This window comes from Bufo gargarizans, unplaced genomic scaffold (genome assembly GCF_014858855.1).
Source record: "Bufo gargarizans isolate SCDJY-AF-19 unplaced genomic scaffold, ASM1485885v1 original_scaffold_845_pilon, whole genome shotgun sequence".
In the NCBI taxonomy this organism is placed as follows: Eukaryota; Metazoa; Chordata; class Amphibia; order Anura; family Bufonidae; genus Bufo; species Bufo gargarizans.
Window position 1 is genome coordinate 229,384 of NW_025334725.1, and position 17,631 is coordinate 247,014.

The 17,631-nt window shown below is 44.3% G+C and overlaps 1 protein-coding gene across 2 annotated transcripts in view; it reads right to left on the reverse strand.

Moving 5' to 3' along the window:
• The window catches only part of LOC122924139 (cytochrome P450 2F2-like), a 64,734-nt gene that overhangs the window by 39,271 nt on the left and 7,832 nt on the right, over positions 1-17,631 (reverse strand). Inside the window, exons 1-2 of one of the 2 annotated variants that reach the window (XM_044275070.1) lie at positions 17,119-17,372; positions 16,156-16,283 (exon numbers count right to left, since the gene is read on the reverse strand). The gene's annotated coding sequence lies outside the window, so the exon portion shown is untranslated. Of the gene's footprint in view, positions 1-16,155; positions 16,284-17,118; positions 17,373-17,631 lie in introns of those variants that run through there. The other variant, XM_044275069.1, reaches the window with a different exon arrangement.

Sequence of the window (17,631 nt, forward strand, 5' to 3'; positions counted from 1 at the left end):
AGAGGACCTCATGGCTCGTGAGCTGGTTTTTAGCCATTGTACCACCAATTTATCCAAAATGTAAGCGATATTTAATACTTCACTCTCATTAACCATTACCAGTACTAGGTTATAACCTCTGTTTATGTCCTCACATTTCACTACTGAGGGTCTAGTGCAGTGTCCGGAGGGGAAATGGATTACAGGCTTGCAAGTCTTTGGGTAATTGGATACTGGTGTCACAAGGGTCAAGACAAGAAGATAATAAAATAGAGACAGATTGAGGTAGGACAGTAAAGGAGAGGAAAAGAGAGAGAACCAGTTTGCCGGTGAGGGAGAGGATTAGCAATTTTTGGCACAGAAACTATAAGAAAGAGTTATTTGTTCCAGCTGCCAAAAGTTGATAAAGGCGACTTAGTTGAGTTCCTAAGATAAAATAACACGCGCGCAAATATCACTGGTTACATAAGGCACAGCATCTGTTATATAAGGCAAGATACTTCCAGTCGAAAGAAAGCAATCATTTCATAAACTGCTTTTAACAATTTCATAAATGTGAGCCTTTGTAAAGTTCAGTGTAAACGGTAATATTGTATTCAAGGGACCCCACATCTCTGGCTTGGGGGGGGGGGTGGGGGGGCAGCACCAGAAAGGTTATCGCCTTTGATGTCTCAGATACAATACAGGCCCTATAGTGTGGTTAGACATGTGTACATAATTAATTACTTTTAACAAGCGGCATGATTTCCCACATTCCACGCCACTAAATTGTAGATCAGGATATTCTCTATTAAAACCTCACTTTTATTGTATTTAGAAAGATGGTAAGCAGAAAGTAAAGGCCGAGAAATATTTCCCTAGAAAGTATTAAAAATAACTGGAGATAGGGCGACGGAAGGTACTGTATATCAAGATGTAGAAGGCATTGAAAGCATTCCTATTTTATCTGGATGGCAATTACAGAGTACTAGGCTGGAGTCGTATTCTAGGAGATAGCGCTAGATTAATTTTTGTATAATCATGTGGTCAAAACAGTCTTAGGCTACTTTCCCACTAGAGTTTCTGCTGGATCCGGCAGGGCTCAGCAAAAACGCTTCCGGTACTGATAATACAACCATCTGCATCCGTTATGAACTGATCTGGTTGTGTTATCTTTAACATCGCCAAGACGGATCCATCATGAACACCATTGAAAGTCAATGGGGGACGGATCCGTTTTCTATTTTCATGATGGATCCGTCTTGCTCTGCATCCCATGACTGAAAGAAAATCACGGCTTGCTGCGGTTAGCTCTCCGGTATGGGAACGCAACTAAACAGAATGGAATGCTTTTTGGAGCATTCCGTTCTGTTCAGTTCCGTTTTGTCACCTTTGACAATAAATGGGGACAAAACGGAAGCGTTTTTTTCTGGTATTGAGCCCCTATAATGGATCTCAATACCAGAAAATAGAAACGCTACTGTGAAAGTAGCCTTACAATTTCCTAAACGGAATATCAGGTGCACAGGACCTCTACCAGCAAAATCTATTTGTATTCTGAACCAGGTTCTGCTCTACTGGCTTGGGTAGCTATATGTAATGTATACAGGTGGGAAGTCACTATTGGGAACGTTGTCTCAAAGTATAGTGTATTTTTAAGCAGTGGGTAAAATGGAACAATGTCTCAGCAAAGACCAGGAGGTCATCAATTAAAATATCCTTTTCCTATAGTGTGCAAGCACGACCACCGCCGCTGGATTGCAGGGTGGTCGTAACCTCTGGAAACGAGCAGTGTATAATGCAATGGACAAATGAATCATGCAAGCAAGGAAGCAATATGGGCAATCACAATACATTAGTAAGTGCCTCGTAATAACTTTCTCTAAAAGTATAAATACCATTTGCTGAAGTGAAACAACCCCTTTAATAATACCAAACATCGATTAGTTATAGGAGATTCCAGGAGGTTTTCTGTGGGTAGTGACAACGTAGTCAGCATGTCAAAACCATGCTCCTGGTCGCTGGCTGTAAATCACTTATTCTGACGGCTCCTGGTCTTTGCTAAGATACTGTTCTTATTTGACCACTGCTTACAAATGCACTATACTTTAAATCAGTGCTCCCAATAGTGACTTCACACCTGTATACCTTACATATAGCGACAGTGTCGGACTGGGAACCCTAGGGTCCACCAGTGGAAGTGACTTTGGGGGCCCACCCTACAGTTGCATGCAAATATTGCTAGTCCATTGTTAGGCCTTTATGACACAGCAATTTTACACAGAATTCCAGGACACATAACTTTTTAAATAGTAAAACCGCTATCATTATATAGCTTTTTTATTGAAAGTAGAGCCGGACTGGGGGGCGGGAGACTTTAGGGGAAGCAACCATGACGGGGGGGGGTGGATAGTGAGACCCCCCAGAACAGGGATTAATGTGTTTAATTGAGTGGGGGTGTCCGAGGGGTTAAAAGTGTGGGGCAGCAGTCGGTTAGGGGCCATTTTGTTAGACAGGCGCCAGGACCTGACTTACCGGTGGCTGACAAGGAGGCGATTATCCCAGAGTTGCGGAGGGTGGCAGCGGAGCGAGGAGAAGGGTGGCTGCAGGATCGAGTACAGGAGCTGCTGCAAGGGGAGGCGGAGGTTCCAGCTATGCCTCTGCCTGTGGTGTCCCGGCCGCGGCGGGCCAGGCCGCCGGCTCGCCCCAGCCCGGAAATGGCGTCCCCTCAGGCTAAGCGCTGAAAACTGAGCCCCACCAAGGACCCTTCACACCGGTGGACAGCTTTCAGTGCCTCCCTGCACCCCCACGGACGTGGGAGGAATCCGAGGAGTCGGCGGAGCCCAGGGGCTCCGGATGCGCAGGCAAGTACGGTATAGGTGCAACCGCGAGCGGGGGGGTCTGGGGAGGGAGAAGTGGCGAGGTTAGATGACAGGGCTAAAGGTGAAGTGTACGTCTGTTTTGAGGGACCGTTGGGCACCCATTTGAAACATGAGTTGAAGGAGAAAATATGGAAAGGGAGTATGTGGATATTTTTTCCCTATCCAAAATTTAATTTGGATAGGGCAAAGCGAGATGAGGGCAAGAAGGAGGAGGAAGAGAGACGGAGACTCCGGTTATTTCCGCGAACGTTTGCCAACTGGTTACAATCGCTCACGATTTTGGCAAGTGTCATTGGGGAAAAGGAGCCGGAGTGCTGCTCCGCGCTTTTTTGTTATCTTGATGCAATAGGGGAGGCGTATAGGGTGTATGGGGGTATTGCGTGGCTGCGTTATGACGAGCAGTTCAGGCGGGACCACAGGGATATTGCCTTGTGGTTGAAGGTGACGGCGCCGGTTTGGGCAGGGCAGTCCTTTCGGGGGGAATCTAGTAGTGGGGGGCAGTCCGGATTTGCAGTGGCATCCGCAAAAGGGCTGTGCTTCCTTTTTAACGAGGGGAGTTGCAATTTTGGGGCAAAGTGCAAGTTTAAGCACGAATGCTCCACTTGCGGCTGGTCACGCGGAGCCTCGCGATGTTTTAGGGGAGGTAAGCAGAGAGCGGCAGACGGTTTTGGTAAAGGGGAGACGCCAGTGCGGCTGGGAAGGATGCGGCCTTACCTTGATAGGTAACCAGATAGGCGGTTTTGTTGGAGGAAGGGTTTGCGTCGGGTTCTCAGATACCGTTTGTTCAGTCCGGCGCTCGTTTAGTTAAAAAGAAATTGCGCTCGGCGTTGGAGCACCCGGGGGTCGTTACGGATAAGTTGATGAAGGAGGTTAAGCTAGGCAGGATGGCCGGCCCTTTTTCGGTGCCGCCGCTAGCGGACGTGCGTCTCCGCTGGGGGTGGTCCCGAAGAAGGAGCCCAATAAATTCCGTCTGATTCACCACCTGTCCTTCCCTAGGGGAACGTCGGTCAATGATAGCATAGACCCGGCTTTGTGTTCTGTGGTTTATACGTCATTTGACGCTGCAGTGGCATGGGTGAAGCAGTTCGGAAAGGGGGCGCTTATGGCAAAGACGGATATTGAAGCAGCGTTCCGTCTGCTGCCGGTGCATCCGGATAGTTTGCATTTGCTGGGGTGTTTTTGGAAGGGGGGAATTTTTGTAGACCATTGTTTACCGATGGGTTACTCCCTGTCGTGCGCGTATTTCGAGACCTTTAGTTCATTTTTGGAATGGGCGGTTAGGGATGTGTCGGGTTGTAACTCCGTCATCCATTACTTGGATGACTTCCTTTGCGTGGGCCCAGCAAGTTTGCGGGTTTGTTCAGTTTTGTTAAACACGTTATGCGGGTTGTTTGGGCAGTTCGGGGTTCCGTTGGCGGGGGGAAAGACGATGGGGCCTACAACTGAATTGAGTTTCTTGGGGATCGTGATTGACTCGGAGCGAATGGAGTGTAGGCTGCCATCGGATAAGTTGGAGGATTTGAGAAGGGAGGTGGCCAGGGCGGGGTGGTTGGAAAAAATAAAGCTTAGGGAACTTCAGTCACTCCTTGGTAAGCTGAACTTCGCATGCAGGATCATGCCAATGGGATTTTTTGTAGGCAGTTGGCTGGGGCAACATCAGGGGTCCGGGCTCCGGATCATTTCATCAGGTTGGGCCGGGAGTTGAAGGCTGATCTAGCGGTTTGGGGTTCGTTTTTAGATAAGTATAACGGTCGGTCGTTGTTTATAGGGGAGGTGGTGGATGCGGTGGATTTTGAGTTGTTTTCAGACGCAGCAGCGCCATTGGTGATTCGGTTGTTGCAGAAGTTAGTGCTGGAGTGTTTGGTACTTAATGCCTGGGTGGTGGCTGTGCATGTGCCTGGGGTTGACAACTGTATTGCTGATGCTCTCTCTCGTTCACAGTGGGACCGGTTTTGTCAGCTAGCTCCGGGCGCGGCGGAGGTGGGGGTAGAATGTCCAGCCTCGCTGTGGAACGTTCTGGAGTAGCAGTAGCGAGCCTTATCCAGTCATCGTTGGCACCTGGTATGTGGGAAAGGTATTCGAGGGCTTGGGAGTGTTGGGAACAGTGGAAAGGGAGATTGGGTGTGGACGACGAGGATTTAGAAATACCTATGTTGTTGTTTATTGGGCATTGCAGGGATGAGGGTTAGTCCGTTTCTAGGATGAATAGTTGCTTGGCAGGGCTAGTTTTTGGTTTTCGGCTTAGGAATTTAAGGGATGTGACAAAATTGTTTCTAGTAGCGTGGGCCATGAAAGGTTGGCATCGGGAAAAGGCGGGGTAGACTCCCGCCGGCCTGTGTCGTTTACATTGTTGATTAAGCTGGGGGAGCAGTTGGGTAAGGTGTGCAGGTCAGTTGGGGAAGGCAAGTTGTTTAGACTGGCTTTTTTGCTGGCGTTTTTTGGGGCATTGCGGCTAGGCGAATTGGTTAGCCCGACAGTGGATAGAAAAAGGGGGCTGTTTAGGGATGACGTTGATGTTTTGCCTGATAGGGTTGAATTTGTGATTAGGCGATCAAAGACTGACATGGAAGGAAAAGGGCGGCGGGTTGTTTTGTTTGATATCCCGGATTGTTTAATGTGCCCGCTGTGTTGCGTGTGGGATTTCATCGGGGGCAGGGTGTGAGACGGGTTCATCCCGTTATTGGTTCATAAGGATGGTTCCTTTCTTTCTCGATTTCAGTTTTCGGCGGTTTTTAGGCGGTGTTTGGCCGAGTTGGGCGTGGGGGAGTTAGGGTTTTCCAGCCACTCGTTTAGAATTGGGGCGGCGACGGAGGCAGCTAGATGGGGGTTAGGCGACGACGTCATAAAAACAATAGGTAGGTGGGAATCGGTACGATTTAGGTCATATGTAAGGCCAGAAGGGGTGATTTGGTGAGAGGTGGAAAATTGGGGAAATGTGGTCAGCAGTGGTGGCATGGTTGCTTCTTGTTTTCTTTCGTTTCCTTTATCGTTGCCGGTTCGGACCCAGCGCTGGTATGGCTGTTGGGTCATTCATATGTGTGGTGGGAAGCTGCCAGGGCTGCGGTTATGCCGGATGGTTTACAACTTGGTTTGGCTTGTGAAGTGGCAGTGGTAAGGTGGATTGGCAGGCGGGGATGATGTGGAATGGGGTTCTTCCGGAGTTTAACAGATTTGTTAGGCAGGACAGGGCCCCTGATGTTTTGGTTCTACATGTAGGGGGGGGGATGATTTGGGGGCTAGGTCCTTTAGGGAGTTGGTGAGAGACGTTAAATTTGATTTGTTGCGGTTATGGGCGTTGTACCCGGGGATGATAACGGTATGGTCGGACATCGTACCGAGAACGGTTTGGCGGGGAGCCCGCTCAGTGGAGGGTTTAAACAAGGCCCGAGTGAAAGTCAATAGGGCTATTGGGAGGTTAATGGTGAGGAATGGGGGGTTAGTGGTGCGGCATCGGGATCTGGAGGGGGGTATTGGGGGGTTCTGGCGTAGTGACGGGGTGCACCTCAACGCCCTGGGTTTGGATATGTGGAGCTTGGCAATACAGGAGGGCATAGAGATTGCGGTGCAGGTGTGGAGGGACGCACGGGCTTGAGGGGGATCAAGCCTGTGCGTTTGTGGCGGTGGGAGAGTTAGGGTGTGATTCGATGGTAAGGAGGATGGGAGGGCCCTACAGGTGGGGCTGGACTCCCAGGATTGTTGGGCGGATGTGGCGGAACTGTTAGGGTGAGCTATCAGGGGTGCCTCCGAGCTAGTGGTCAACGGCTGGGGGTAAGTCGGCTCATCTCGGCACGGTTGTTTTGGGTTTTAGGACTTCGAGGTCATACAGAGAAGGGACATACAGGTTAATGTGTTTTTGGTTGGCATTTATGAGGTAATTTTTATTATAATATTATATGTATGTTTGTAATAAATCGGCTGCTGTGGCCAAATTAATCCAGAAAAGCAGTGTCAGTGTCTTTATTGGGGGTTGGGGGAGGCATACGGATTGAGATGGGGTTGAGTTTATTTTATTATCTCATTCATGTTCCTGCCATTGCCCCAAAAATAAATATAATAGAGCATGTCCTATTATTGTCCGCATAACGGACAAGGATAGTACTGTTATATCAGGGGCCAGCTGTTCCATTCCGCAAAAAACGGAATACACACGGACGTCATCCGTATTTTTTGTGGATCCATTTTTGGCGGACCACAAAATACTGAAAAAGCCATACAGTCGCGTGCAAGAGGCTTTAAGTGAATGGGGTGACTGACGAGTCACAACCCCATTCACTTTCATCAGTTGCAATGTAGCTTTGCGTTGCTGCAGTTCTTGGCTGCGCAGTGTGTGTTGTGAGCACTAGCCCTAACACACTTCACAGGCAGGCACACTTTTACACAAGAAGGCACGTTTTACACACATTTTTACATATGAAGGCACCCTTTAACACTGCTCTACACACTGGACAGTATAGATTTATAGATGCCCTCTCTGACATGTGTATTGTGGCTGGAGCATCCTGTTGGTCCTCCTCTCATAGCGGCAGGGCTCCACAGTGGTGTCAGCAGTCCTTCCATACTGAATAGGAAAACTGTTAAAGCGGAAGAGAGCCTGTGAGTACTTATAATTAACAGGGGTTCGCCCCGCCAGCACTTTCTGTCAGTGAGCTTATATCCACGTGTTCTGATTGTCACAAAAAGCGCGGCAAAAAACGTTGCATTTTGCCGAGATTTTTGTCAAAATCAGAACATGTGGATATAAGCTCATTAGCTCACTGACAAGGAGTGCTGACTGGAGGAACCCCTGTCAGTTAAAAGTACTCACAGGCTCTCCTCCGCTTTATCAGCCTTCCTATTCAGTAAGAAAGGACCGCCTGTACTACAGCTTGGGGCAGCATGGCTTGCAGCAGGGGATCATGGATATGTTCAGGCGGCGGGGCCCATGAAGACAGGAGGAGGGCCCATCCACACAGCTCATTGACCATCTCAATCTGGGTATTGAGTGCCTGCAGCTCAAGGAAAGCGAGAGTGACCTTTCAAACGTGAAGGTTCACTTAGGGTGCAGGGGCCCACCGAGGAATTCCTAGCCTCCCCGGTGGGCCAGTCCAAGCCTGTATATCTACCCAAGCCAGCAGTGCAGAACGTGGTCCACAATAGAAATAGATTTTGCAGGCAGAGGACCTGTGCACTTAAAATTCCGTTTAGGAAATCGTAAGACTGTATTTTGACCACTAATGATTATTCAGACATTGAACTAGTGCTATCTTCTAGAGTACCACTCCAACCTAGTATACTGTAATTGCCGTAGATAAGATTGGTGTACCCTCATTACCTTCTACATCTTGATATACCTTCTGTCGCCCTATCTCCAGTATTATCAATCTTTTCCAGGGGAATATTTATTTTGTTACTTTCTTTCTTTAATAATAAAAAAGTGGTTTTAATAGAGAATATTAGATGAGAGCAAAGTTTTGAAAAATTCGATTCGACAGCTTCCCCGAAGTTCCCCAAAAAATTGGATACATTACGAAATAATTTATCACAAATCACTATAAGAGAGGCTGCTGTAATCAAAATCCTTCCTGAACTAACAAATCCCTCTACAGAGATACAGATAGCTTATAACTAACAGTTTGGGTAACATATTCGGGATGTACATCAATCTGTTTATCAATGTATCTGCTCCAGCCCAAGGAGGGAGGTCCCCGCTGTTGTTGCCTACTCTGAGATCTCTAATGTCAGTGGTGGTGAAGGTGGCGATGATGACATGTCGATGGACGTCACGTGGGTGCTAAGTGGATCCACTGGACTTTAAGAGTGCACAGTAGATCTGAATACCCTGAGGCGTTAAGGCTGCCAGACTAGTTATGCAACCTATGGGCTCATGCACATGAACAATTTTTGCGTTCAGTATACTGGCCGTTTTTTTAGTTCAGTATGCGTTACTTATACTAAACCATTCACTTCAATGGGTCAGCAAAAAAAAAAATGAAGTGTCTCTGTGTGTATTCCGTTTCCGTATTTCCGTTTTTTCCGTTCCGTTCAAAGATAGAACATGTCCTATTATTGCCCGCAAATCACTTTCCGTGGCTCCATTCAAGTCAATGGGTCCGCAAAAAAAAGTAACAAATACTGAATGTACTCCATATATCTTCCGTATCCATTCCGTTTGGCGGAACCGTCTATTGGAAATGTTATGCCCAGCCCAATTTTTTCTATGTAATTACTGTATACTGTATATGCCATACGGAAAAACGGAACGGAACAACGGAAAAAACTACTGAAACAACAAATGGAAAAATGGATCCGTTAAAAACGGCCAGCAAACCACTGAAAGACCCATACGGTCGTGTGCATGAGCCCTATGTTGGATGCCCGGTAAAATGTATTAAAGTTGGAGAGGATTTATAATCCCAGTCAAAGAACTCATAATTTAAAAGGATAAAAAAAAGAGATAGAGATGGAATTAATTATGTTCCAGAGAAGATTCTCTGTTGGCCATTGCTGTGGAATTTCTTCAAGGAACATGTGTGAGCCATGTACCGAGAAGCTGGGAGTGTCTCTGTCTTTTATGTCACATGAGAAGCAAATATTTGCTCTTGGACTTGGCAAATTTGAAAGCTGAATGCACTGGGTAGATTTACTAATCTCAGTTTACATAAACTAGGATAGGTTGTCTAGACGTAAAGATGTTACAATGGCTACATTTAGATTATAAATTTGGTGCATAGACACTTTCAGCTATCTTTATGCCAACTATTGGTTGTTTTGGTTTCAGAAGGCATTTTAGGGATGTTAGGCCACACCGCTCTTTAGCCGGACCACACTCTTTCAGTTAAAGGGGATGTCTCACTTCAGTAAATTGCATTTATCACATAGAGAAAGTTAATACAAGACACTTACTAATGTATTGTTATTCTCCATATTGCCTTCTTTGTTGGTTTGATTCATTTTTCCATCACATTATACATTGCTCGTTTCCATGGTTACGACTATCCTGCAATCCCGCAGCATTGGCCATGCTTGCACACTATACGAAAAAGTGCATACCTATGCAAACTCCCAGAAAGGCTGGCACTTGTTCCTATAGTGTGCAATCCACTGCTGGATTGCAGAGTAGTCATAACTATGGAAACAAGCTTTGTATAATGTGATGGAAAAATGAATCAAATCAGCAAAGGAGGCAATATGGAGAATAACAATACTTTAGTAAGTGCCTTGTATTAATTTTTCCTACATAATAAATGCAATTTGCTGAAGTGAGACAACCCCTTTAAGCCACATCCCTTGTCAAGTTAGGGCAAGAAATTTCTCGAAACCTAGATAAATGCCAAAATCTGGACGCACTCACACTGGTAAATGTGTGCCATTGAATGCAACTGGAGTCGCAGCTTGTGCTGGGATCTGCATACACATACATGTGCAGCATGGCGGGCCCCCCAGTGGTTTACATCTTTGTAGGATATGTTCAGGTGGCGGGGCCCATGAAGACAAGAGGAGGGCCCATCCACACAGCTCATTGACCATCTCAATCTGGGTACCGAGTGCCTGCAATTCAAGGAAAGTTACAGTGACATTGAGCTTTCAAACGTGAAGGCTCACTTAGGGTGGCAGGGGCCCACCGAGGAATTCCTAGCCTCCCCGGTGGGCCAGTCCAAGCCTGTATATCTACCCAAGCCAGCAGTGCAGAACGTGGTCCACAATAGAAATAGATTTTGCCGGCAGAGGTCCTGTGCACTTGATATTCCATTTAGGAAATCGTAAGACTGTATTTTGACCACTAATGATTATTCAGACATTGAACTAGCGCTATCTTCTAGAGTACCACTCCAACCTAGTATCCTGTAATTGCCGTAGATAAGATTGGTATACCCTCATTACCTTCTACATCTTGATATACCTTCTGTCGCCCTATCTCCAGTATTATCAATCTTTTCCAGGGGAATATTTATTTTGTTACTTTCTTTCTTAAACAATAAAAAAGTGGTTTTAATAGAGAATATTAGATGAGAGCAAAGTTTTGAAAAATTCGATTCGACAGCTTCCCCGAAGTTCCCCCAAAAATTTGATACATTACGAAATAATTTATCACAAATCACTATAAGAGAGGCTGCTGTAATCAAAATCCTTCATGAACTAACAATGCTTGCACACTATAGGAAAAAGTGCACACCTATGCAAACTCCCAGAAAGGCAGTCAGTGTAGTATAGCCCCGCCGCTCCGGTATAGTAATATTAAATGTCTTATTCAATTAAAATGTTCTACATATGCCCCCTCACTCCTAAATTCCTAATAGTACCTTACATCCTATCCCTAATAGGTTCTGTATAATGCCGGCAGGCAGGCCGGGCGGACGGCAGCGTAACTCCCTGATGTCACGTGCCTGCGCCGCCTACTTTATGAATGAAGCAGGCGGCGCAGGCAAGTGATGTCAGTGAGTGACGCGCCAGCCGCCCGCCTGCCTGCCGCAATTGTACAGAACCTATTAGGAATAGGATGTAAGGTACTATTAGGAATTTAGGAGTGAGGGGGCATATGTAATACATTTTAATTGAATAAGACATTTTATATTTGTATACTGGGGGGGGGCGGCAGCGGCGGGGGGGGCTGATCCGTGGATGGCACAGTTAAGGGGGGGTCTGTGGATGGCACTGTTATGGGGTGGGGGGGTCTGTGGATGGCACATATATAACAGTGCCAGCCACAGATCCCCCCTGTAACAGTGCTATCCACAGATCCCCCTGTAACAGTGCCATCCACAGATCCCCCCTGTAACAGTGCCATCCACAGATCCCCCTGTAACAGTGCCAGCCACAGATCCCCCCATAACAGTGTCCGTCATCCACAGATCCCCCCCATAACAGTGTCCGTCATCCACAGATCCCCCCATAACAGTGTCCGTCATCCACAGATCCCCCCCATAACAGTGTCCGTCATCCACAGATCCCCCCATAACAGTGTCCGTCATCCACAGATCCCCCCCATAACAGTGTCCGTCATCCACAGATCCCCCCATAACAGTGTCCGTCATCCACAGATCCCCCCATAACAGTGTCCGTCATCCACAGATCCCCCCATAACAGTGTCCGTCATCCACAGATCCCCCCATAACAGTGTCCGTCATCCACAGAGCCCCCATAACAGTGTCCGTCATCCAAAGATCCCCCCCATAACAGTGTCCGTCATCCACAGATCCCCCCTGTAACAGTGCCAGCCACAGATCCCCCATAACAGTGTCCGTCATCCACAGATCCCCCCATAACAGTGTCCGTCATCCACAGATCCCCCCCATAACAGTGTCCGTCATCCACAGATCCCCCCATAACAGTGTCCGTCATCCACAGATCCCCCCCATAACAGTGTCCGTCATCCACAGATCCCCCCCATAACAGTGTCCGTCATCCACAGATCCCCCCATAACAGTGTCCGTCATCCACAGATCCCCCCATAACAGTGTCCGTCATCCACAGAGCCCCCCATAACAGTGTCCTTCACAGATCCCCAGTAATAGTGCCATCCACAGACCACCATTAGTTCCAAACCCACCAAAAGCACACCTTTTGGTTAAAACATTTTTTTTCCTTATTTTCCTCCCCAAAAACCTAGGTGCGTCTTATAGGGCGAAAAATACGGTATATATATATATATATATATATATATATATATATATATATAAACTTAAATTAAAATCACCTTCCTATCCCCATAATATAAATAAAGTAAATAATAAAAAATTCGAAATGGATGATTTGCGGTTTCTTCGTCTCTTCATTGCTCTCACAAAAAATGTATAAAAGGTGATTGAAAAGTTATATACATTCTGAAATGGTATCAATAAAAACTACAGATCGTCCTGAAAACACTGAGCCCCAGCTTTGTAGATAGAAATCTAAAAATGAATAGGGGTCAGAATATGGCAATGCAAAGAAAAAAATATTATTTTCCAAAGTTTTTTTTTTTCTGTATTAAAACGCAAGAAAAACAATATAAATGGTATCACTGTAGTCATGCTGACTTAAAGAATGAAGTGAACAGTTCAGTTTCACTGCATAGGGAATGTTATAAAAACTAAACCCATAAAACGATGGTGCAATTTTGTTACTTTTTCCAATTTCACACCATTTGGAATTTTCCAGCTTTCCACTACATCACATGCAATTGTAAATGATGACATTAGAAAGTGCAACTATTTCCGCAAAAAGCAAGCCCTCCAACATCGATCTGAACAGAAAAATAGTTATGGCTCTGGGATGGCAGGGAGTAAAAAATTGAGAGAAAAAAACATTGAAAATCGCCCTGTCCTCTATGGGTTAAGTCAATTACTTAACATTTTAGGCTACTTTCACACTAGCGTTTTTGCTGGATCCGTCATGGTTCAGCAAAAACGCTTCCGTCATAATAATACAACCGGCTGCATCTCTTATGAACTGATCCGGTTGTGTTATCTGTAAAATAGCCATGACGGATCCGGCACTAAAACCATTGTAAGTCAATGGGCGCCGGATCTGTTTTCTTTTGTGTCCGAGAAAACGGATCAGGCATCAATCACTTACATTGGGGGACATTTATCAATAATGGCATAATTTGTGTCAAATACTAATATTACAAATCAAAAGTGGTTTTTTTGTTTCACTTTATATATCAAAAGGTGCACGCCACTTTTAAAATGTGACTTTTTAAAATATAAACTTTTGATTATCCACCTATTTCTCTCGATTTCCTGCATTTTAACGTTAGTAGCACTAAGATGTGATTTTTTTTTTTTAAGCAGAAATGCACCATTTCAGCCAACCTTGCCAGACCACAACTGCAATTTTTGAAACATATTTGCAACTTTTAAAGCATATTTGTGACTTTTCCAGTGGTAAATTGCGACTTTTGTCCCAGACTGTTATTGTTTTGTTTTTGTTGAATGTCGATTTACTTAAAAACCCTGTTAATTAGCTCATTTATATTAGAGAAAAATGTATTTTATTTTTATTGTTTTAATATTTACCTATCACTTGTTCCCATGAACAGTTTGTTTTTCTTTATGTGACTTTTTACACAAAACACCACCACATAATCTGGCTTAATTGTCTGCAACAATCTGAGCCATTTCTGCCGATAAGAGGATGATAAATGAGGGCTAGTATGCGCCAATTTGATAGCCCCGTCCACTTTGACATTTATAACTCATTTCTGGTGTAATGCATTTTGTATGGTGAAAATTTTGGAGAAAACTGTTGATATATTCGGCACAAATCAAAACTCCATTCTTTTTGGTGCATTTTACTCCATAATTCCGCTGGAACATGATTAGTAAATGTCCCTGATGTATTTGATGTCGCATCCGTCTTGCTCCGCATCCGCATTCTGTGATGGGAATGCAACCAAACAGGAACGGGATGCATTCTGGTGCACTCTGTTCAGTTCAGTTCAGTTTTTTCCCAGTTGACAATGAATGGGGACAAAACTGAAGCTTTTTCCTCCGGTATTGAGATTCTATGACAGATCTCAATAGTGGAAAGAAAGGCAGATGTGAAAGTAGCCTTACTTGCTTTTTCCCCTCCATTTCATAAGATTGTCCACATAATCATGTCGAGTAAAGTCTTAATCTGGAAGTCAACAAAGTTTAGCTCAGAAAGAACTTCCCCACTTTAAATAGAACGGCAGGTTTGCAGCCACCCCCACCCAAATGGGGAACATGAGGCACCAGTTCCCATAACTGTTGGGGGTCATAGCAACCCTGGGAAACAGACACATCACATATTCTAGTGTGGAGCTTTATTTGACCTTAACATTCACTGCTAACTTTCATCATTAATCCTTCATCATCCTATACTACCAGAGATAGTAGATATTACCCATTAAACCACTCTATGCCACCATAAATACCCCAAAAATAAAGTAAAACTTTAAAGGCTATGGACACCTTTGAATACATCTTTTTATTACTGCATTGCACTTTTTGGGGGGCTAACAATGTTTCTATTAGATCTTCATTAATAATTTTCAATTGTTTGCCCTCATCCTCATTCTCTAGAAGATACCTTCTCATCCTGAGATCTCCTGAAAGCTCATAAACCTAAGCTGAACACTTTTCAGATTGACTAAGATAAGATAAGATGCCTTTATTGTCACTGTACAATACAATGTAATACAATGTACAATACAATTAAATGCTGTTTGGAGCAATCCTAGATGCCATGGACAGAGGAACAAGAACTAACATTTAAACTAAAGCATTACACTAGAAAAAAAAAACAAAAAACATTGCACTAGAAGGCATTACTATTCACAGTTATATTAACCTACAAAAGGCCACCTGTCAACTAGACAGCTACAATTACCACTCGTAAAACATCCAAGGTAAACCAAAACGAACAAGTGGAGATGATGTATAAAAGTATAAATTTATTATAAAGTATAAAAGATGGAGAAACTACAGAGTGACATACAAAGATACGGAGAAGCGCAGGGTCACTGACGCCAAAAAACACCAATGTATCTGTGAGATATAACACACAGACAGGTACAATCCATGAGAATAATAATCATGAAAGCTCAGGGATAACCAGGATGGCCAAGCAGCAAGGTCACCGCAGTAAAACTATGCACAGATTGTGCAAGTGACCATACCCGGTGAACCATGAGCTTTCTCACACATGACACAGTGCATAAATATCTAAACCGACCGTAGTGATAACAAGTACTCGATGTAAGAGTCAATATCTCAGTCAGGAAGAAGATGGTAACAGTATGCACAACGAATATATAAGGGATGTCTTTGTATGTCACTCTGTAGTTTCTCCATCTTTTATACTTTATAATAAATTTATACTTTTATACATCATCTCCACTTGTTCGTTTTGGATTACTATTCACAGTTCACAGCATATATATAGCAAGAGCAAAGTAGGAAGTGCTTAAAAGTATATACACACACTGACTAACGGAGACCCCTTAGGATTGGATCCCTAAAACCACCCAGTATTTTTTACCATTGCACAGTTTTATTTGGTACTTCTTTTAACAGCAGCATTAACTGGGCACTTTAATGAGTATTATTTGGATATTGCATAATGGTGGCACTATATGGTAGTATCATGTAGGCTATATTCTGCTGTTTTGTCTTGGCACTATATAGCGATGGGTTGAGATTGTGAGAAAAATTGTCTAAAAATAAGAAAGCCTTCATTTTCCCATTTTCCTTCTTGAATATACCTAACAACTATGACTGACAGAGCAGAGCAATAAAAATATAACATTTCTTCTATAATATCATTACAAAGTATATCTATTCAACATAACATTAACCTTGACAGCATCCAGAGAGAAGTGCAGGTCACTTACTTGCAGTGGGAGTCTCGATCCCTTTCTTTTCCAAACACTCTTTGAGCACACACTGGTAATCTTCAGCTCTTGGAGTCACATTTATGTGCTGAGGGAAAGCCAAAAACTCTTGGACCAGATACAAATCCCTACAAAATAAGAAAAATCAAGCCAGGCATGGCATAACTGACTTGTCCGGACCTATCACTTAGCGCAACACATGGTGTTTTTTTGCAAGCACATAATTAAGATAATGAATTATGATACTGCAACCATTTGCAAAATGCACGCCAGCCTGTTCTTTTATAAAATTTGAACTACAGTAAGTCAATTGGGATAAGTTTGTCAACTTTTTAGAGTTTTTGTTTTTCACTGGTTTCTCAAAAACAGACATTCACCTTTAAAAGTTGCCAGCTAACGTAAGCTATGTTGTTGCAGAGCGGGAGACAATCTAATTACTTCAAAGAATGCTATATATACTTAAAGAGGTATCTCCCAGGCAAAGACATCTCACTAAGGACACTTTGTGGAACTGGCTCCCTATGGGTCAAAAGCCGACTTTTTAACAAGCCTTGGAACATAAGGACTAGGGAAAATAGCCAAGACAAATATCTATCCATAGACAGCTGTTTTGGGGTGCTTGCCCCTCATTGGTACAGAGTAGGATTGGGGCTAGCTGAGTGTGAAGCTTTTTAAAAAGTGTCAAAGGCTTGTTAAATAGTCAGACTTTACCTCATAGGGAGCCACTTCCAGAAAGTTGCACAAGCGAGATGCTTTTTTTTCCCTGGGAGGGATCTCATTGTATATGTTTTTGCCCAAGGAGCACTGCTAAAACATATCTATGCACAGTTGGTCTATTCAGGGGCATTGCTAGAGTCTCAAAAGATCTGTGGTCCAAGCCCCAATGCATATGACCCAATTCTCTAAGTCGACCAACCGACCCCTAAGCCCGCTATAGCTATACTGCTATACAGCAGCACGTACTTCTCACATCCAGTTTCTCCCAGGTGACGTCTCATCTGATGTAGATCTTCTCTGTCATCATCTTCTCCATTCCATCTGGACAACTTCTCTCAGCCGTGCCTTGTCTCTACAGAGTGTGACACACAGACATCTTAGCTTCTTTATTTATCTGTACCCCAAAATACTATCCGGAAGAAAAATGAGTACCCTATAGTAATAGTGCTTCTCATAGTCCCACCAATAGTAATTCCCTTCTATAATGCCCTCATTATTAATACTGCCCCCTACAGTGCCCCCAACTGTGATAATGCTCCCCAAGAGTGCCCCCATTAGTTGAAAAGCCCTCCAGTATTAATAATGCCCTTACAGAGCCCCTAGTAGAAATAAGCCTCCCCCTATTGTTCCCCCAGTGGTAATAAAGCTATCTACTGACTCCTCAGTAGTAATAAGACCCCCACAGTGCTCTTAGTAGAAATAATGCAGATCTATAAGTCCCTCCTATAGAGCCCCCAGTAGTAATAAGAATGCCTAATG